Source organism: Carcharodon carcharias, chromosome 12, assembly GCF_017639515.1.
Source record: "Carcharodon carcharias isolate sCarCar2 chromosome 12, sCarCar2.pri, whole genome shotgun sequence".
Lineage (NCBI taxonomy): Eukaryota > Metazoa > Chordata > Chondrichthyes > Lamniformes > Lamnidae > Carcharodon > Carcharodon carcharias.
In genome coordinates, this window is record NC_054478.1 from 125,868,343 (window position 1) to 125,891,789 (window position 23,447).

Sequence of the window (23,447 nt, forward strand, 5' to 3'; positions counted from 1 at the left end):
GATGAGTTGTTGGACCTTGCGTTCCTTAGCACTTGAGAGAAAGAGAAAATGTTTCTTGTTGAGGCGTCGCATGAGCCGAAGGATAAAATGAAACTGGGGGCACGCGCAGCTTTGAAAAAGGGTACGGCGGTGCTGCTGGAGGGAGAGGTCGAGTGTGTTCATATGGCGGCACATGGCACTGAGAGTGGATTTCAGAATGTGACGGGAACAGCAGTCCGAGAAACGTTTTATGTCCCGGAGATACCTGTAATCCCGGGTGGGTTCGAAACATGAGGGGTGGAATTTCAGTTGAAATCCACGTGGGGTAAGTCGGAGACGGAGACAGTCACTGAGAAAAGAGATATGGCTGTGAAAGCGGGTTTTAGTAAACACCTTGTCAAACACTAGGAGGGAAATGGAAAGCAATGAAGGTGAACAAGGCAACAGAGAGATACGGAAATCTTGTCGCAGAGAGGAACAGAACTTCTTCAAGGAGGTAGGCATTTCTTGAAGAGCAGTGGAAGTCAATTAAACACAGAGATAAAAACAAAAAAACTGCGGATGCTGGAAATCCAAAACAAAAACAGAATTACCTGGAAAAACTCAGCAGCTCTGGCAGCATCGGCGGAGAAGAAAAGAGTTGACGTTTCGAGTCCTCATGACCCTTCGACAGAACTTGAGTTCGAGTCCAGGAAAGAGCTGAAATATAAGCTGGTTTAAGGTGTGTGTGTGGGGGGCGGAGAGATAGAGAGACAGAGAGGTGGAGGGGGGGGTGTGGTTGTAGGGACAAACAAGCAGTGATAGAAGCAGATCATCAAAAGATGTCAACGACAATAGTATAATAGAACACATAGGTGTTAAAGTTAAAGTTGGTGATATTATCTAAACGAATGTGCTAATTAAGAATGGATGGTAGGGCACTCAAGGTATAGCTCTAGTGGGGTTTTTTTTATAATGGATTCCCCATCCACCACTACTCTCCTCCGTCTGGCTGAACTTGTTCTCACGCTGAACAATTTCTCCTTCAACTCCTCTCACTTCCTCCAAATAAAAGGTGTGGCTATGGGTACCCGCATGGGCCCCAGCTATGCCTGTCTCTTTATGGGGTATGTGGAACATTCCTTGTTGCAGTCCTACTCTGGCCCCCTTCCACAACTCTTTCTCCGGTACATCGATGATTACTTCGGTGCCGCTTCATGCTCTCGTCAGGACTTGGAAAAATTTATTAATTTTGCTTCCAATCTCCACCCCTCCATCATTTTCACGTGGTCCATCTCTGACACTTCCCTTCCCTTCCTTGACCTCTCTGTCTCAATCTGTGGTGATAGACTGTTCACCAATATCCATTACAAACCCACCGACTCCCACAGCTATCTCGACTACAGCTCCTCACACCCCGCTTCCTGTAAGGACTCCATCCCATTCTCTCAGTTCCTTCGCCTCCGTCGCATCTGTTCCGATGATGCTACATTCAAAAACAGTTCCTCTGACATGTCCTCCTTCTTCCTTAACCGAGGTTTTCCATCCACGGTTGTTGACAGGGCCCTCAACCGTGTCCGGCCCATCTCCCGCGCATCCGCCCTCACGCCTTCTCCTCCCTCCCAGAAACATGATAGGGTCCCCCTTGTCCTCACTTATCACCCCACCAGCCTCCGCATTCAAAGGATCATCCTCCGCCATTTCCGCCAACTCCAGCATGATGCCACCACCAAACACATCTTCCCTTCACCCCCCTTATCGGCATTCCGTAGGGATCGCTCCCTCCGGGACACCCTGGTCCACTCCTCCATCACCCCCTACTCCTCAACCCCCTCCTATGGCACAACCCCAGGCCCACGCAAAAGATGCAACACCTGCCCCTTCACTTCCTCTCTCCTCACCGTCCAAGGACCCAAACACTCCTTTCAAGTGAAGCAGCATTTCACTTGCATTTCCCCCAACTTAGTCTACTGCATTCGTTGCTCCCAATGTGGTCTCCTCTACATTGGAGAGACCAAACGTAAACTGGGCAACCGCTTTGCAGAACACCTGCGGTCTGTCCGCAAGAATGACCCAAACCTCCCTGTCGCTTGCCATTTTAACACTCCACCCTGCTCTCTTGCCCACATGTCTGTCCTTGGCTTGCTGCATTGTTCCAGTGAAGCCCAACGCAAACTGGAGGAACAACACCTCATCTTCCGATTAGGGACTTTACAGCCTTCCGGACTGAATATTGAATTCAACGACTTTAGGTCGTGAGCTCCCTCCCCCATCCCCACCCCCTTTCTGTTTCCCCCTTCCTTTTTTTTTCCAATAAATTATAAAGATTTTCCTTTTCCCACCTATTTCCATTATAAAAAAAAACCCACTAGAGCTATACCTTGAGTGCCCTACCATCCATTCTTAATTAGCACATTCGTTTAGATAATATCACCAACTTTAACTTTAACACCTATGTGTTCTATTGTACTATTGTCGTTGACATCTTTTGATGATCTGCTTCTATCACTGCTTGTTTGTCCCTACAACCACATCCCCCCCCTCCACCTCTCTGTCTCTCTATCTCTCCGCCCCCCCACACACACACCTTAAACCAGCTTATATTTCAGCTCTTTCCTGGACTCGAACTCAAGTTCTGTCGAAGGGTCATGAGGACTCGAAACGTCAACTCTTTTCTTCTCCGCCGATGCTGCCAGACCTGCTGAGTTTTTCCAGGTAATTCTGTTTTTGTTTCCTATATTCTATTCCTTGGCTAATAAAGGCAAGTATGGCATTCGCCTTCTTAAACGCCGATGTACCTGTTCCGCTACCTTAACGGGCCTGTTAGCATTCCCAGCAAGGTCCCTCCGATCCTCCTTACTTTCCATGGTCCTACCATTCCTCGTGTATTCCTGTACCTTGTTTCTCCTGCCCTAGTGCATCACCTCACACTTATCCACATAACATTCCATTTGGCATTCCTTAGGCCATCTGACCAGCCTGTCTGTATCCGCCTGTAATGTTTGGGTCTCCTCTTGGTTATTTGCCACTCCACCAATATTTGTCTCCATTGGTTCTGGAAGGTTGAGTGCATAATGAGCCAGGGAGAAAGGGATGAAGTGTGTCACTGTGTGCACGCTAACTGAAACACTGTCCTTGTTGTTAATTTCAGCATCATCAGAGCCTGTCCACCACCAGCAACTGCAAATGCCCCCTCTCACACCTGAGGGCCCTCAACTGTCACCTGCGACACACCATTTCTACGAGGCAGGCACCAACGCATATACTAGCACATCGGTGGGAATTGCAACATCGGTTAGTGTCCCGGGGCACAGTGGAGAGGCACTTCACAATCCCTGGGGGAGCTGGCAGAGACAGAGAGTGCCGATGGCGTCAGCAGCCGGAGGACTGCAGGGGACCAGGCACATGTTGAGTTGGGGCGTGATGATGTGCCTCTGGTGTCATCCGCCACACAGCAGCTGCAGGAAATGCAGCCAGGTGTGCGGGAGCATCTGGGGGTGTTGCATGAGACTGTGCTTCGCATGGTGTGTATGGTGGAGGAGTCCACGCAGAACATCACTGATGCAATGAGCCTCATGGCAGAGTGTCATACTTCCTCCATGGAGAGAATGGTGACTCTCATGGAGAGGTGCTTCCAGGAGAACAAGCAGCTTCTCCTGGGGTTACCATTGGACCTGCAAGCACTCATAGCGGTAGTGGCCACAGCTGCTCCTTGCCAGCAGGGGAGGTGGTGTGGGCTTCATGCTTCCCAGCTTGTTGCCCATCCAATGACGGTGAGCAGGGAGGTCCGGGGCCACCTCATGTATCTGTGGGCTTCTCTCAGGGTGCTCCGGATGAGGGCAACAGCTGCTCCGCCCCTCTCCCAGTGACCCCTTCATCAGGTGAGTCTGCGACGACTGGAAAGACTTCAGCTGTGGACCTGGCAGATCCCTCCCAGGTGGGGCCAGCACAGGCTCCAAAGGCCAGAGGACGGCCGCCAAGATCATTGAGGCCAACAGGACAGCAGAGTCAGCAGGCTGTCTCAGAAGCCACTCCGAGCGATGGGGCGGAACCAAGATGTAGCACCCATAAACGTAAGCATAAGGCACCTTAGGTACACCACGGGTTTCTCACTGGTGCTTTTGTGTTAGCCCTAGATTAGGGAACTATTTGTTAATGGTTGAAAAATGTTTTAGTTTGATTTTGTGTGACCTTATGATGGTGAAAATTAAAACCAGATGTGTTACAATGGCTGAGGGTGGCTCCTTTGTTCTGCGTTTGTATGTTTTGCAAACATATCATGAGTGTTTGAGTGGACATTAAGGTTTATGTCCAAAGCCCTTAGTTGCAGCTGATGAAGTGGCAGGTGCAGCACTTAAGTGCCGACTATGGAAGCGCCAGGCAAGGCTGGTCTTCTGATCCATTTGTGTGGAGCAAGCTGAAGGTTCGTTGGATTAAAGTGTCCCAGGTGTCCCTGCCTCCTTTGTGTAGTCCCAGGTCAGGGTTTAGCCCCTCATCATTCCCTTTTGCTTCCTCATCCTCAGAATCAGTGCTGGACTCATCGTGTGCACCGCATCCACTGCGTCAACGTCTTCATTGTCCACTGCGTCCCCTTTCCAGCTCAAGATTGTGGAGAGTGCAGCATGCAACCACTATCACCGAGACACGATCTGGGGGGTACTGGAGTGCGCCCCCTGAGTGGTCCAGGCATCGGAAGCACATCTTGAGAAGACCGAAGGCTCTCTCCATCACAGCCCTTGTGGAGACAATGGTTCCTATTGTAGCGCTGCTCAGCTTCTGTTTTTGGATGGCGGAGAGGCGTCATGAGCCACCTTCTGAGGGGATAGCCCTTGTCACCCAGCTGCCATCCATTAAGCTGAGCCGGAGCACTGAAGAGCTCCAGCACCTGGGAGTGTCTGAGGATATAGGCATTGTGGGAACTGCCTGGGTACCTTGCACAGACTTGTGGAATCAGCATCCTGTGATCACACACTATCTGCACGCTCATGGAGTGGAAGCCCTTCCTGTTGACGAAGGTATCGGGCTCACCTGCTGGTGCCTTGATGGCCACATGTGTACAGTCTATTGCACCCTAGACATGGGTGAAGCCAGCAATGGCTGCGAAGCCTCTGGCTCGCTGTGTCTGGCTGGCCCAATCCCAGCGGAAATGGATGAAGGTCAATGCACACCTGAACAGAGCGTCTGTGACCTGCTTGACACAAGTATGGACAGCTGATTGGGAGACACCGCAAAGATCACCCATCGAGCTCTGGAAGGAGCCAGAGGCATAGAAGTTGAGGGCAACTGTGACCTTCAGAGCCGCTGGCATAGGGTGTCCGCCCACACAGTTAGGAGAGATCTCAGGGCCAATTATCTGACAGATATAGTTGACTATCTCCCTTGACAGTCAGAGCCTCCTTTGGCACTGCACCTCAGTCACATTGAGGTAGCTGCTTTTCCCCCTGTATACCCTGGCAGCAGGATAGCGGCGTCTTCTGCGGCCCCTTCCACCTTGGACTACCTCTTGGCCCAGTGCCCCTTGTGCCTGCACCTGTACTCCCAAAGGTGGCTCCCCTGGAGGCTGATTGTGCACTCCTGGCCTCCTCCTTACTCTAGCCCTCCCTTCCTCCTCAGAGGAACCCATACCCAGGCTGAAGGGAGGCCTCTGGAAAGCTGCAGGCCCAATAAAGATTACTGACTGCAGAGTGCTGAGCTGAAGGTTGAAAGTACATAGAAAGCTGCTGGAATTTGTTCTGAACTGCTACAGATCACACAGGCAAGCTTAAAAAACCTTCTGCAATAAATACTCACAGACTAGATTGACAACCCCACTGAGCCCTCTTATTCCGCCCGAGGGTGAGTTATATTAAAAAATCTCTTACCCGCCTGCCAGTTGTGCCCGTGCGCCGAGCCGGAGATTGCACGGGCATCTGAAAATCACTGTCGATTCCGATTTAAGGGCCTTAACTAGCCCGTTAATTAATGGCGGGTGTGCGTCGAACTTCATCGCGCGCCTCATTTTATTCGCTGTGTGGGGCCCCCACACATCAAGCAGAAAATTCTGCCCACAATCTGTGTAGCTCAGCTGTAGGTTGGCAGTGATTTGTCCGTAAATTTCATACCTGCCTAGGTGTGAGTGCATAACCTGTAATCTCTTCCTTCCTGAAACAGACCCGGGATGAAAATCTGCTAAGTTAGGCCTGTGAACTGCTGCTCGATGAGATTTCGCTCCCTGGCTCAGCGCCTGGTGGGAGGGTGGAATTCTGGAAGACGCTGACCATCAGTTTCTTATTCAAATTCTAACTGCAAGTGTAGCAAGGATTGCAGCAACTGTTGAGCATGGAGGCAAGAAACGGGTTCCATTCATGGGTTAGCTGCATGCCACATCGGAGACGGTCTGCTCCAAAGAAGGTGGGAAGTGGAAAGTAAGGCATCCCATGATGGTCGACACATGGAGGTGTGGGGGAAGTGTTTCTGGGAAGGTCATGATGTTAGGAATGATGGGGATTGGGATTAGAGGAAGCTCAAAGAACAGGAGACCTAAGAGTCCTTACAGGGCCCAGAAGGACCTTTTCTTCTCCTCCTGGGTCCCACAAAGGGAAGTTAGGCAACCTCTTCATGTCCTGAACCACTTCACATCTGGATCCTCTTCAGATCCAGATTGACTTCACATTCAGATCCTCCTCACATCCTTAATTTCCTTCATGTCATGATCCACTTCACATCCAGATCCCCTTCACATCTGGACCCCCTTCACATCCTGATCCTCTTCATGTCTGGATCCCCTTCACGTCCCAATCCACTTCATGTCCTGATCCAGTTCAAGCACTGATCCTCTTCACGTTCGGATCACCTTCCAGTCTGGATCCACTTCATGTCCTGATCCTCTTTATGCCCTGATCTTCTTCACATACTGGTCCATTTCATGTCCAGATCCCCATCACATCCAGATCCACTTCTAGCACTGATCCATTTCAAGCACTGATCCACTTCACGTTTGGATCCCCTTCATGCCCTGATCCACTTCACATCTCGATTCGTTTTATGTCCACATCCACTTCATGCCCTGATCCTCTTCATATCCCAATCCACTTCATGGCTAAATCACCTTCACATCTGGATAACCTTCATGTCCCGATCCACTTCACGTCCGGATCCTCTTTACTTCTGGATCCACTTCACGTCCCTATCTCCTTCACATCTGGATCCCCTTTGCGTCTGGGTCCACTTCACATCCTGATCCTCTTCATGTCCCGATCCACTTCACGTCCCATTCCTCTTCTGTATGGATCCTCTTCATGTCTGGATCAACTTCACGTCCTGAACCTCTTCAGGTCCCGATCCACTTCATGTGCTAATCCACTTCACGTCCTGACCCACTTCACGTCCCGATCCACTTTACGTCCGGATCCTCTTCATGTCTGGATCAACTTCACATCCTGATCCTCATCAGATCCCGATTAACTTCACATCCAGATTCATTTCATGCCTGGATCCACTTCATGTCCTGACCAACTTCACACCCTGATCTGCTTCACGTCCTGATCCGTTTCACTTCCCGATCCCCTGCACGTCCTGATCCCCTTCACATTTGGATCCCTTTTGTATCCTAATCGATTCTTCCTTACTCCTCTCACCCACAGCCATGTAATCTCCTGAGAGAGGCAAAAAACAGCAAATCCCAGGGCCAATAAGGAAAAACATAATTCTCTGGAAAATTTCCCCTCAATCTCCTCAGTTAAAACAAGTCCAGGACATCACGTGGTCCAATACACTTACCTGCTATATATGATGTTATCTCTTTCTCAGTGAGGGACCAGTGCAACTCCTTCTTGAAGGCAGAGAGTTAGCACACACTCCACAAGCTGGCAAAGCATTCCAGGGGATCACTATTCTCTGCTTAGCTTTAATTCACAGCTCCTTTAGGTGCAGATATCCTAGAGCAATGCCGCAGCGCAACGATCCCGTTTCTGGTTGAACTGCATCAGGGCCTCCAGAGATCCCAGGCCTGTTGCTCCTAGCCAGCATTTCCTATGCAAAACATAAAGCTGCCTACCCCTGACTTGTGGAACATGAGTTGGATGCCTGCTTTGGAATTGCCGGAGAGTAAAATTGGATCAGGTTAAATTGGAGCCTTTGACTATAATGCGCACCTATTCTGCCATGTTTATTGGTTAAAGGGCAGAATCTTGTGCAGATTTGGTGGTGGGACTGCATTTAATCAGGTGAGAGGATGTTAGGTGGGGGCCACACCATAGTCACACCTCGACCAGGAAGAAGACCGTGGTCTGAAGGCTTGTGGATGGCTTCCTTCCCCACTGCCAATTGAAATCCTGAAGTGGGAATTAATACCAACTTAAGGGCCTCATCCTGCCACTGCTGGTATTCACCTACCATGCAGGGGACATGACAAGTAAATCTGTGTGTGCTTGCTTACCGCCTCTCCTGCAGCTGCTGCTGCATCCCCGATGGCATTGCCATTCAATGGAACTGCCAGCCACTGATCTTGGTGGGTGGGATTTCTGCCCTGGGAGTCCTTGATCTCAGGGAAAAACCCCCCACTGGCCTGTCAAGTGCCTGAGTGAAACAAGCTGCAGTGGGTCTTCCCAGAAGAAAGCGACACAGGGCACTCCAGCCAGTGGAGAGACACCCGCTGCCACCACAAGATTTTGGCCAAAGTCAGGGGCTATAGCCCCAGGAGTGGGAGAGAAGATTTAAATACAATGAGTTGGCTGTATTCTTCTATTGGGGTGATTATAAATGAATATGAGTTATTCGGGCATGAGCTTGTATGAGAGGAGTAACTTGGAAGGAGTAATTTGACAAGAAAGTATTCAATGAACGGCATGACACTAGGAAGTTCTGAAGAACAAAGGGACCTTAGTGTTTGTGCCCATAGATCTCTGAAGACAGAGGAGCATGTTAGTGGGGTGGCAACAAATGCAGACACTTGCCTTTATCAATCGAGGCATAGATTACAAAAGTAGGGAGGCCATGTTGGAGTTGTACAGAACCTTGGTGAGGCCACAGCTGGAGTACTGTGTGCAATTCTGGTCACCACATTATAGGAAGGATGTGATTGCACTGGAGGGGGTGCAGAGGAGATTCACCAGGATGTTGCCTGGGATGAAACATTTAAGTTATGAAGAGAAGTTGAATTGACTTGGGTTGTTTTCGTTGGAGCAGAGAAGATTGTGGAGTGACCTGATGGAGGTGTACAAGATTATGAGGGGCATGGACAGGGTGAGGTGCAGGAAGTTTAGGGGGGATATGAGGAAAAACTTTTTTACCCAGAGGGTGGTGACGGTCTGGAATGCGCTGCCTGGGAGGGTGGTGGAGGCGGGTTGCCTCACATCCTTTAAAAAGTACCTGGATGAACACTTGGCATGTCATAACATTTAAGGCTACAGGCCAAGTGCTGGTAAATGGGATTAGGTAGGTAGGTCAGGTGTTTCCCACATGTTGGTGCAGACTCGATGGGTCGAAGGGCCTCTTCTGCAATGTGTGATTCTGTGAGATGGGTTCAGATACCTCCTATTGGTTAAATTCTTCTTGTTTGGATAAACACATCTGAAAGTCAGGCTGAATTGCTACATGAACCTCACTGTGAAGGAATGAATGAGCAGGCTTTTGCTTTTAGAACTGGCCATTTTCTTACTAAAAGGAAGAACTGAATTGAACCAGGTTGGGCAGCCATGGCGCAGTGCAGTAATAAAAACTGGTTTGACTGAGGTTCGGTGGATGGAAGGAGTGGGGGAACCCTCATCGATTGACAAGGTCCTGTTATGTCAGTAGGATTCTGGTGGTATGTTTACTGGAAACAGAGTGGGAAGAGCAGGGAAGTTCTCCACTTCAAAAGTATTTAATTGCCTGTGAAATCCTTTGGGGAGTCCTAAGGCTCTGAATGGCGCTTTATAAAATCAAATCCTTTCCCCCTTTCGATGTTCCAAGTCTTTGGCCTATGCTTGGAGCTGTTTGCCCTTGTTATCCCTGGCTGCTCAATGAATTGATGAGTAAAACACAGCACTGGAATATGACTGGACCCCTTGAAGTAATTGTCTAACAATTTTTAACCTGAGCAACAACGTTTTTGCAGTTGCAATGATCTCTTAGCTATAACACTCGTACATTGTTACAAATCATGCGGAGAAGGCTTGGAGTCAATGGTCATGTTAGTTTGCCAACAGTCTGACTGGAACAAAGTATGAGGAGTGCACTTAATGACCAGAGGGAAACGTGGTTCAATACAAATAGTTAATGTGATTGATCGTAACCCAATCATACTTTAAACTCTGCAGATACCCTCTCCAATTGAATTTCCTGGATGATACAATTTCTTCTTTGTGAATTGAAAGGGTTTGTTGTGGTACATGTTTTTACGCTAGTGAAGGGTTAAGCTTCAAACTCATGAGAGGTTGGAGCTGAACCAACTACGAGAGAGGGGCGGGGTAGTTTGATCTGTATAGTCAGTCCTTCACCTTCTTTCTGTTCAACAACAATTTGCATTTATACAGCACCTTTAACATAGTAAAGCACTCCAAAGCATTTCGTAGGAACGTTATCAGGTAGAATTTGAGACTGAGCCACATAAGGAGATATTAGGCCAGATAACCAAAACTTGGCCAAAGCTGTATGTTTAAAGAAGCATCTTAAAGAAGGGGAGAGAGATGGAGAGGTTTGGGGAGAGAATTCCAGGGTTTAGGGACTATGCAGCCAAAGGCTGTTCGGGACAACATAGAACTGTTTAAAAAATAGGGTGGATTCATGTAAGAACCTACAGCTAAGGACACAGGTAATATGGGGATGCTCCAGGAGCCTTGAGTAATACTTGTAGCAACATTGAACAACTGTATAGAGCCATTGGAAAAACGCATTTTAGTGCTTAAAACTACTATCAGAAGGTTGTGTGTTACTGAATTGGGAGTGGGGTTGTTCACAGAAATGAGCAGTGTGGGACTTCAAATGTTCTTAGTAACCAATGTGCCCAGAGCTCCTGTCCCAAGCCAGCTCTGACCTGATAGTGAAAGAGAGTTAGCCTCGTAAACTGCATTGTCTTCTCAGGTCTTGTTTACCAGGCCTGTGGCTGGAATTGGTCTTAAAGGTTCCTGATAGTGGAGCAGGCATTTCAAGTTAATAGATCCCCATCACATTTACATAATCCAAGCCTGATAGTCCAGTCTGACAGAGATGGCACTTGGCACACATTGGAGGATATTTATGGGTGTAAAATAGTCCTAACAGTTCAGCAGCACACAGGCTCCTGTCTAACCCATCCAATTGCTCTGGGTTTCTTACTTTAGGTGGCTCTGGCAGATGCCTAATCTCAATGCACAAACTCTGACTAGTATATCCAAGTCTTGAGCTGTAAAACCAACAGTCCTTAACAAAATAAACTGGTGCCTTTGGTGCTCCAAAATGCAATGCTTTCCTATAATGTGCAGTGTTAATGGATAGGTTTGTAGAATCCAGATATCAACACTGGAATTGCTAGACGAATAAAGACTGGGATCAATTTACCTCCTTATACCATTCTGGTGGTCTCATGACAAAATAGTGGAGATGTTGGGTGGAATTGTCCCAGCTTTGCACTAAGTGCAGTAGTGGGTGGGTATAACGATGTTTTATCCACCTGCTGCGATGGCTGATTTTCATGCCGTTTCGCCCCAAAGCTGGTACATTATTCACGCATTCCCTGGAAACATGCCATTTCCATGGCAGGCGGGCTCTTTTCACCCTACCACTGCATTACGCTGGGCACCATACAGTCTAGCCATGTACACACATCTCAGTGCTTCCAGGCCACGACTACTGTAGGAAAGATATCCACGAAAGACAAGAAGGCTACAGCCCCCAGGTTTAGTGACCCGACACTGGAACACCTTCTGAATGCTGTGGAGGCCCACCACGATGTCCTCTACCCCCGCTCTGGCCACAGAATGGGCAGCAGCATTACCAACCAGGCTTGGGAGGCGGTGGCAGCAGTGCTGAGTGCCAATGCCCTGCAAAAGAGGACAGCCATTACAGAATAAATGGTCTCATCTGTTCTGCCAGGGTAACTCACTCTCAGCTCATACACTCACAAACCCATCACACATCCACAGGGATCTCACAACTCAAGGGCAACAGCACTAACTCACACACACCCTCACATCTCCATCACACTCATATTGCCTCGAACTCACGTCCTGATTCCTGTCCATGGTGCTGTGCACCACACAAACATTCCATGCAGTGTCAAGCGTCCTGCTCACACACTATCCATCTGCTTTCATGCAAGAGAAGCTTGCTCACATCAGCAGGGAGAGGTCCTAGACCAGGGATGGAGTGGCCCACATTAGGCCCATCATTCACTTTGAGGAGTGTGCTATCGTGCTGACTGGTGAGGATGTGGATCCTGCCTGCAGCGATGGTGAGGTCGGTGGCAAACACCCACCCAAAGATCCTGCACCACATCATTCCTCCCTCAACGCAACTGTGAGTGCTTTCTCTCCTGCTTTTGACTCTGCTGCCATGCACTACTTATCTCTACTTTGGTTCACAGGGAGCTCTGCTCAGGGACCTACACCCTCAGTCAGCTAGTCCCTCAGTTCCATCCACATCCTCATCTGCAGCAAAGAGGACTCTTCCTCCACTGAAGAGGTGGAAATAAGCAGCCCGGAAGACCCATCAGTGCAGAGCGGGCAGTCGGGCCCACGAGCGATTCTGGAGAGAAAAGTCTGTTTGTGGCAGAGTCTTTCGGAGCCTTGTGCAAGCACTCTCCCATGCACGTGGATCCTTCACATTTTACACTTATCTCAATGTCCTTCACATTTTGAATGCTGCCTGCTGGGGTTTGCTTTCAGTTGTCCATCTGAGCCGATCACATTCCCATGCAGCACATGACCTTGCCCACCACAGCTCACATTTCACCTTCAATTTGGACAGCAAGATGCTAATTCGGTTTTACTTTCGCTCCCCTGTTCTTTATGCTCCCCCAGTCACCCAAGTCCTTTCCTCCATCACAGTTGACCCCCGGCATAACATTCCACCTCCCCTCCGTTACCTACCAGCCCCAACCCTTTTCCTTTGGGGATGTCCAGGTGAATGTGCACATTCCCTTCCCTCCCGAAAATCACACCCCCATCTGTCTCCCACTTCCCAACCCCAGCATCCAAGTCTGCCTCCGGATCCCCACCAGCCACCCTCACCATCCCTTCTATAGCGACCATTGAATCCTCACCATCCCACCCTACCGGCTCACTCTGCCCTCACTCATTCTCACCACGTCCACCCTTAGTTTGCTCCCCAGGAGGCAGACATGGATCTATCTGACCCCTGCCGTGTATGTTCACCTGCACATCCCTCCCTCTGCACCCCTTCCCCCCTTCACTCCGCTTCCTCTCTGGAACCTCTTCCTCCCTTTGCCCCCCTTCCCCCCTCCAGAACCCCTTGCCCCCTTGGAACTTCTTACCCCGCAGTCCTTCTCCCTCCCCCCTGCTTAGGCCCTCCCTCTTCCTGACTCCTTCCTCCATTCTTACTTCTTCCTCCACCCTTACTCCCTTGCCTTTCCACACCTCTTCCTCCCCCGGATATCCTCCCCTCTCTGCACCCAATTCCTCCCCTCGAGACACCCTCATCTCTGCACCCTTCTTCCCTCTGGACACCCTCCCCTCTCCACACTCCTTCCCTTGCACATTCCACCCATCTTACACCTAACTACTCAGTCGCCATCTTCTCCCCCATTATCCCCTCCTCTCTCACTTCTCCCTCCCTTTACGTCTCCCAACACCTACATTCCTCCCTTCCCAACTTCACCCCATCCTGACACCTTAATTCCCCCCTCTCCCAAACTCAGCCCCCTCTTCCTCTCCCACCTGATCCTAGCCCTTCCTCTCCAACCCCCGACCATAATCCATTGTGAGCATCAATGGTGACTATCCAACTTCCTTGTGCTGCTTTGCAGCACAGCCATGTCCAAGAGAATCCACCCAGCATGCCATGGACATTCCTCCAGTGTGCCCTTGGTGTCGAGCTAGAGCATCTTCTGCTCCTCGGATGTCTGTGATGTGAGCAAAGCTTTGGCGGTAAGTCCCAGATTCTGCATGTCACAGTTGTCAAGGCATGTTCTACACCGGCATGTTTTCCCACTGACGTGGGTGGATGATCCAGTGAGGGGGTGACGATTCTGGTGGGCAGGCCTAATAATGATATGCTGACGTATTACAATGAGGTTCCTGATGTCCGATGGCAGAGGACACGGCTTGCCATCAGTGGGTTGAATGGACGATCGCAAACTGGTTTCACATCATCGTGAAACCGATCGTGCCACATTGTCCGCTCATGCCATCGGACATGCCTGATGCCAGTGGGCATGGAAAATTCTGGACACTGACTAATCTTGGCAATCAGTTAAAACTGAGCCTGGTATGAGGGAAGGAAAATTATAGCTATCAAATTTAGGTCATTCTCAATTTGTATAAGAGATATTTCACAATGGTTTTATATTTTGCACAGCAAGTTACTTGGGATTAGCTTCCTGAGGATCCGGTTGGACAGCCGGTGAAGCACTTGCCTGCGATCAAGCATGCGACTGGAGACAGAATTTACTGCAATGATATATCAAGCCAGGAGGGAAAGCTATTCTTCGCATTGGTCACCAGTACCAGAGCTCATGCAAAGATTGCTTAAGTGAGCAAACTGCAAACCAAAATCTTGTTCTAGAGCATTAATTGAAAACTGTGCATTTACATAAGAACAAGAACATTTTTAGGTAGAGGGAAAGCTATAAAGCCAAATAACCTATTGCCTTTTCACAAATCATGTACCCATTGATTTACCATATCCCTCAAACCACCTACTCACCTTATCCCCTAACTCCACCTACCTCACCTTCTCATTATATCACCCAATCCCACCTTTTTTTATTCTTTCAATGGATATGGGTGTCACTGACTAGGCCAGCATTTATTGCCCATTTCTATTTGCTCTTGAGAGGATGGTGGTGAGCTGCTTTCTTGAACTACTGCAGTCCATGCGGTGTAGGTACACCCACATTGCTGTTAGGAAAGGAGTTCCAGGATTTTGACCCAGCGACAGTGAAAGAACAGCGATATAGTTCCAAGTCTCAGGATGATGTGTGGATTGGAGGGGAACTTGCAGGTGCTGGTGTTCCTATGCATCTGCTGCCCTTGTCCTTCTTGGTGGTAGAGGTCAAGGGTTTCAAAGATGCTGTCGAAGGAGCCTTGGTGAGTTGCTGTAGTACTTCTTGCGTCAGTGGTGCAGGGTACGCATGTTGAAGGTGGTGGATGGTGTCAATCAAGTGGGCTTTGTCCTGGATGGTGTCGACCCATTGTTGCTGGAGCCGGACTCTTCTAGGCAAGCAGACACACTCCTGAATTTGCCTTGTAGACGGTGGGCAGGCTTTGCGGAGTCAAGAGATGAGTTACTCTCCACAGAATTCCCAGCCTCTGACCCACTCCTATAGTCACAATATTTATATGGCTGGTCCGTTTGAGTTTCTGGTCAATGGTAACACTAGGTTGTTGATAATGGGGGATTCAGCCAAGGTAATGCCATTGAATGTCAAGGGGAGATGGTTGGATTCTGTCTTGTTGGAGATGGTCATTGCCTGACACTTGTGTGGCGCAAATTTTACTTGCCTCTCATCAGTCCAAGCTTGAATACTGTCCAAGTTTTGCTGCATATGGAGAAGGACTGCTTCACTATCTACTCACCTTCTCACCATATATCCTAACTCCACTGAGTCACCTTCTCACAATATCATCCAACCCCACCTACTCACCATATCCCTTAACTCCACCTAGCCACTTTCTCATCAGATCCCCCAAGCCATCTAGTCATAGAGTCATTGGCTGGGGGTTTTCAAAGGTGATAGGGGTCTATCCACTGGGGCTGAAAGTGGTGGGGGAGGTCACCCTGCTTCAATGGGCAGCGGGACCCAGGGCCACACTTTATAGAAGTAGCTGCTGCTGTGGCTGCTGTCCAACTAAAGACAGCAACCCATATCCAAGAGCTGACCAGGTTTTAAAAACATATTAACTTGTGCAATTGATCAATGTATGATTGATTTCAATGGTTTTCTGATCCTTTTAAAAGTTAAATTATATATTAAGTAACCTCATCTCTACCACAGCAATACTGCTGGGCAACAACAGGCCAGATTCCTCATACTCTGGCCCCCTGTCCCATTTAAAACCCAATTACACCCTGTCCCATTTAATCACACAATACCCCCTTGATCACTCTCATGATCATACCTAGATTACATTTTATCCCACTGTTCCATTTAACACAAATTATAACCTTGCAATCTCTCTCCTGATTGCATTCTGTCCCATTTAACACGTCATATAACTTGTCGATCTTTCTCCTGATCAAACCCTGTCAAGCTGTTCCAGTACAGCTACAACATTAGCATCTGTGGAAAATTGCCTGTCCACAAAGAGCAGGACAAATCCCATCCAGCTAATTATGCCACAGTCTTACTCTCATTCATCAGCAAAATGATGGACAGTGGCATTGACAATGCTATCAAGTGGCAGTTACTCTGCAATAACCTGCTTACTGGTGTTCAGTTTGGGTTTCACCAGGGCTACTTGGCTTCATTACAGCCTTGGTCCAAACTTGAACAAAGGGCTGAATTGAAGCGGTGAGGCGAGAGTGAATGCCCTTGACATAAAGGCAGCATTTGGCTCAACTGTACAGGAGGGCATGAAGAAGACTGGAATAGCAATAACGATAGGTGATTAGATAGTTAGGGGAACAGACTTTTCTACTGATGTAGATGTGAACCCAGAATGATATGTTGCCTCCCTGGTGCCAGGGTCAAAGATATCATGGAACAGCTGCAAGAATTCTGAGGGGGACAGGTAAAGCTCCAGCAATAGTGGTCCACATTGGCAACAACACAGGTAGAAAGAGGGATGTAGTCTGCAGTCAGAATTTAGGGAGCCAAGTATAAAATTAGCAACCAGAACCTCAAAGTAGTCATCTCTGGATTACTTCCAGTACCATGTGCAAGTGAATATAAAAATAGGAGGATAGAACAGATGAATGCATGGCAGGAAAGATGATGCAGGAGGGAGGGCTTTAGATTCCTGGGACATTGGGATCAGTTTTGGGGAAGATGGCATCTGAACAGGCCAGATGGATTGCACTCAAACAGCCTGGACTAATTTCCTTGCAGGTAATTTGCTAGTGATATTGGGGAGGGTTTAAACAAACTTGATAGGAGTGTGGGAACCAGGTAATACAAGAAATTGATGCCAAGGTGCAAAGAATATTGGGAGAAACAGATAGTACTAGAGTAGGAAATAGTAAGGTATTAGGTAGGTTCATTGTAAGAGGGAAAGTAATAAAGTCTATATAGGCTCACTGTGCATGTTTGTGAATGCGCACGTGTGGTAAGATAGATGAGTTGCAATGCATATTGCCATGTGGAAATATGATGTTATGCTGATAACAGAGAACTGGCTTAAAGAAGGGCAGCATTGGGTTTTAAATATTCGTGGACACAAGGCTTTCTGGAAAGATAGGAAAGGAAGGTAAAAGGGAGGCGTCGCAGTATTGATTAAGGAGAACACTGCACTGCTGGGAAGCGAGGATGTCCCAGAGGAGTCCAGGACAGAATCTATTTGCATAGAGATAAGGAACAAAAAAGGTGCAATTACATTGCTTGATGTAGGCTATAGACCACCAACTAGAAGGAAAGATGTAGAGTAACAAATTTGCAAGAGAATTACATGGAAGTGGAAGAATTATAGAGTAGCTATAAGGGGGGACTTTCATTATCTGAAAATAGACTGGGATAGTAGTAGTATAAACGTCAGAGGAGCAAGAGTTCCTATAGAATGGTCAGGAAAATTTTCTACAGCAGTATGTTCCCAGTCCAATGAAAAAGGAGGCATGGCTAGACCTGGTTCTTGGGAATGATGTGAGCCAAGTGGATCAAGTGTCAGTAGGGGAACATTTAGGGGACAATGATCATTGTATCATAAGGTTTAGGTAGGCTGTGGAAAAAGATGAAAAACAATCCAGAGTAAGAATAATCAACTGGAGGCAAGCCAACTTCAATGGGGTAAGGATGGATCTGGCCCAGATGAATAGATTAGCAGGCAAAACTGTAACCGAACAATGGACTGCATTTAAAGAAAAGATAGTTCAAATAAAGTCAAATTATATTCCCACAAAGGGAAGCAAGGGAAAACAAATCCAGAGCGCCCTGGATGACAAAAGAATAGAGATTAAGATGAAGCAGAAAAAGTGTGTTTTGACAGATGTCAGGTGCATAATAATAATTAAGAACTAGGCCAAATATTGAAGGTTAAGGGGAGAATTGAAAAAAAAACAAAGACATGAAGAAAAGAGAGAGTATGAGAAGAGACTGCAGCTAACATAAAAGTGAATCCTAACATTTTCTCTAGGCATATAAATAGCAAAAGGTTGGTAAGAGGAGGAGTGGGGCTGATTAAGAACCAAAAAGAGGATTCATGCATGGAGTCATGGGGCATGGCTGAGGTACTAAATTAATACTTTGCATTTGTCTTTACCAAGGAAGGAGGTGCTCTCTGGGTCATGGTGAAAAATGGGAGAGTTCAGATACTTAAAAGGTTTAAAATTGAGAAAGGGGGGATACTGAATGGACTAAAACTTAATAATGAGGAGACACAGAAGCCAGATAGAAAGGGAAGGACCAGTTGAAAGTGAGAGAAGAGTGGAAATTGGAAACAAAATCAATGAAATTTTCCAGTTCATGGTGAGGGCAGGAAGCCTCATCAATGATGAGGACTATGTTGATTTCTCTGTCTCTATTTCTGAAGATAGAGAGTATCAACTCATATCCACTACAAGCCCATGAATTTCCACAGCCTCGATTACACTTCCTCATGCCCCACTTTCTATAAGAACTCTCTGCCATTCTCCCAGTTTCTCTGTCACATCTCTTCCAATGGTGATATGTCTTCCTTTTTCCTCACACCTCAGCATAGTTGACAGGACCCTTGACCATATTCAACCTATTTCACGCACTTCTACTCTCACCACTTTCCCTCCCTCCCAGAACCATGATAGGGTCCCTCTTGTCCTCACTTCCCACACCACCAACCTCCACATTCAATGGATCGTCCTCCTCCAATTTTGCCAGCTCCAATGCGATGCCACTACCAAACACCTGTCCCTCCTCTCCCCTTTCAGCATTCCCTCAACACCTTGGTCCACTCCTCACTCACCTCTGACACCCCCTGCCTTTCTTATTTCACCTTTCCATGCAGCACAGGAGGTGCAACATTCTTCTTTTCACCCTTCTCACCATTCAAAGGCCGAAACACTCCTTCCAGTGGTGAAGCAGTGATTTACTTGCACTTCTTTTAACTGTATTTGCTGCTTACGATGTTGTCTCCTCCACATTGGGGAAACCAAATACAAACTGGATGCCTACTTTGCATAACGCTTCTGTCTGTACGCAAGCATGAACCCTGAGCTTCCTGTCGTTGCTCCCACTCTGGCCTTTCTGTACTTGGCCGGCTACAATGTTCCAATGAAGCTCAACACAAGCTTGAGGAGCAGCCCCATATCTTTCAACTCGACATTCTACAACTTTCTGGACTCAACAATGAGTTCAACAATTTCAAATCATAACCTCTGCCTCCATCTGATTCTATGTGTTTTTTTTTTGTCAGGTCAATCTGGTCTTGTTTTTTTCTTTATCCTTTCATGTTGTAGTTAGATGATTACTTTGTAGACATTTGCACCTCATCTGGACACAACTTTTGTTTATTTACCAAACCCATTACCACTCTCTTTAGCTTTTGCACCGTGAAATCTTTTGTAATTTAATCTCTCCTGCCCACACAGACCTTCCCTTTTGTCCTTCTTGCTGAATCCTCTGGCTCAAAACCTATTCTCTTTCTATCTTTCTTTTGTACCAATGAAAATTCATCTTGAACAGAAATGTCAACTCTGTTGCTCTCCATAGATATTGCCTGACCTGTTGATCATTTCCAGCATTTTTTGTAACGTATCCAAGTTTACTGATGATACAAAGCTAGGCAGCATAGTAAACTGTGAGAAGGGCATAAAAAAAATTGTAAAGGAATAAAGACAGGTTGAGTGAATGTATAAGAAGGGAACAGACGGAAAATAATGTGGGGAAATATGAGGTTATTATATAAGAATAGAAATAAATACAGGCCAGATCTTCCAATCAGCGGCAATGCGGTGCACATTGCAGCTGACTGCAGAGATAATCAGCTGGGACATCCGATCCCAACTAAAACAGCAAAGCCTCGGTGCAACGATACAGGGAAAACACTAGCAAAGAGAAACAAAGGAGAGGACACACCATCTTTTTATGACATCAGTGCCATATTCAGGTAAGTTTTTAAAGATCTCAAACCTTTCAATGGAATTAATGGATTAGTAAGTGGATAAGTGAGTGGATGTTTGGGTGAGTTAATGGGTGGGTGAAAGTGTGGGTGAGTGAGTGGGTGGGTGAGTGAGTGGGAAAAATGGTTGATTGAGTATGTGGGTTGGTGAGTGAGTGAGTGGGTGGTTGGGTGAGTGGCTGGGTGGGTCAGTGGGTGGTGGAATGGGAGTAGGTAGTTGGGTCGGGGGATGGGTAGTCACACGGGGTGGTTGGGTAATTGGATTGCGGGGGTGGGTAGTCAAGTCAGGGGTTGGGTAATTGGATTAGGGAGGTCAATAATCAAGCCAGAGAGTGGTGGGCGTATGGGATTGTACGTGTGGGGTTGGTGGGTTGGGTTACATTAGAGATTGGGTTACTGAGTTATACCATAGATTAAATAGTGTGACAATTCTAGGGTAGGTATCCGGATAAGTAGTGCATATCTAGGTCAAGTCGCCAACACTAAGACCACTGAAAGATATATTTGTGGAGGGTTTTGGGCAGCCCAAAGGGAGTTTAAATTTTCTTGGCAATTACAGTGCATGTGCGTGCACCAGGGCTTCTTCAGGGTCCCGATGTGCACCAACAGCTTAAGTTCATTGCAGCACCGCTCCTGATCTGGAGGGTCAGGAGATCTGGCCCAAAATGGTGATAAATTATTAAATGTTGGTGTTCGGTGGGCTTTGGGTGCCTTGTACACAAAACATAAAAGTTAGCACGCAGGTGCAACAAGGGATTAGGAGGGCAAATGATATGTTGGTCTTTATTGCAAAGGAGTTGGAGTACAAAGGTAAGGAAATCATGCTGCAACTGTACAAGGCTTTGCTGAGACCACACCTGGTGTACTGTGTACAGTTTTGGTCACTGTAACAAAGAAAGAATATACTTGCGTTAGAGGCTGGCAAAGAAGGTTCACTAGGTGATTCCTGGGAACAGAGGGTTGTCCTATGAGGAGAAATTGAATAGAATGAGCCTATACTCTATGGAGTTAAAAAGAATGGGAGATGATCTAATTGAAAATTTAAAATTCTAAGAGGGCTTGACTGAGTATAGTTAGGGAGATACCGTTTTCCCTGGCTAGAGAGTCTAGAACTAAGGTTCGTAGTCTCAGGATAAGGAGATGGCCATTCTGGATTAAGATGAGAAGAACTTTCTTGACTTGGAGGGTTGTGAATCTTTGGAATTCTCTCCATAGAGGGCTGAGAATACTCAGTTGCTGAATATATTCAGGACTGTGATGGATAGATTTTTGGACTCTAAGGGAATCAAGGCATATGGGGATCAGGTGGAAAAGTGGGGTTGAGGTTGAGGATTAGCCATGTTCTTGTTGAATGGCTGAGCAGACTTCCGGGGCCATATGGCCTACTCCTGCTCTTATTTCTTACACTTGTATGTTCTTAAACCTAGTAATCCAATGCTAATTCCAATTTTATGTCACTTTGTGATCCAGGTCAACTGGTGCAGTAGAGGCACTGCACCTCACCTCCCAGAGGTTTTTGGTATCATTACCTCTCACAATGTCCCAGGGAAAAACGAAGTACACATGGTGTTTGACATGGAGGAGATTCTTTGTGAAAGTGAGGTAAATTCTGCACTTTTAGTCAATCCCTCCATCAGACTGGATTATGTTTATTATTCTAGCCCATAAAGTTACACTTAAATTAGCCATGGATGATGTTATTACTGTTGTATTTCTTGACACAAGCACAATGATACAAAGAAGTGACATAGTTAATCTTTAACCCTTGATGATGTTCAACAAAGACCACTGCATGACCCAAATTGTCCTCCATCCCCCAATCATCCCCTCCCTCCTTATTACCACTCCCTCCCTATTCTTAATCCTTCCCTATCTCCTCTCCTTCAAATCTCCCCTCCCAATTACTACTTCCCTCCTGATCACCCTCTCTCCTTGAATCTTCTCCCTTCTTCTTGATCTTCTCTCTCCCACATGAGCGAGCCGCTTTCTTGGATCACTCCCTCCCAAACGTTCTCTCCCTTCCGATCTCTCCATCCTGATGACTCCACTCTCTTCTGAACATCCCCTCCTAAACTCACAATCTCTCCCTTCATTCCTGAACTCCTTCCTCCCTCCCAATTGCCTCCTTCCTCCCAGACATATAAACATAGAAAACCTATGACACAGAAGGAGGCCATTTAGCCATTGTGTCTGTGCCGGTGAAAAAGAGCTCTTCAGCCTAATCCCATTTTCCAGATCTTGATCCATAGCCTTACAGGTAAACGGTACTTCAAGCTAAATTTCTCCGTTCTTTGTAGCATCCTCATAAATATCCTCAGTAACCTCTCAAGTGTGATCAGATCATTCCTGTAATATAGTAAGCAGAACTGTATGTAGTACTCTAGCTGCAGCCTAACGAGTGTTTTAAACATTTCTGGCATAATCACCCTGCTCTTATATTTCATTCCTTGGCTACAAAAAGAAAAAACCCTATATACTTTCTTAACCAGCGTATCTACCTGTCCTGCTACCTTCAGGGTTCTGTAGGCAAGCATTCCAAAGTCAATATTCATCTACACTTCTCAGTATCCTGCCATTTATTGTTTATCCTTAACTTGTTTACCCTCCCCAAATGCATTACTTCACACTTCTCCTGAATTAATTCCGTTTCCTTCTTTTCTGCCGACCTGACCACACCATTGATATCTTCCTGCAATCTCTAGTTTTCTTCCTCACTGTCAATCACATGGCCAATTTTTGTTTAACTTACATAGTTTTTAATCATGCCCCCTACATTTAAGTTGAAATTGTTGCTTTATATATCAAAAACCAAGGGGTCTAGTGCTGAACCCTGTTGAACCCCACTGGAACAAATCTCAGGCACAAAAACACCCATCGACCATTATTCGTTCTATATGCCACTGAGTTACTTTTAAATCCAACTTGACACTTCCCCTTGGATTCCATGGACTCTTTCTTTTCTTACCAATCTTCCATTTGAGATATTGCCTAAAGTCTTGCTAAAATCCATGCAGATTATATCAAATGCACCTACCTCATTGCTCCTCATGGTTACCTCCTGAAAAAAATCATTCAAGTTAGTCAGGCATGACACTTAAGTAAAAGCAAAATACTACGGATGCTGGAGAT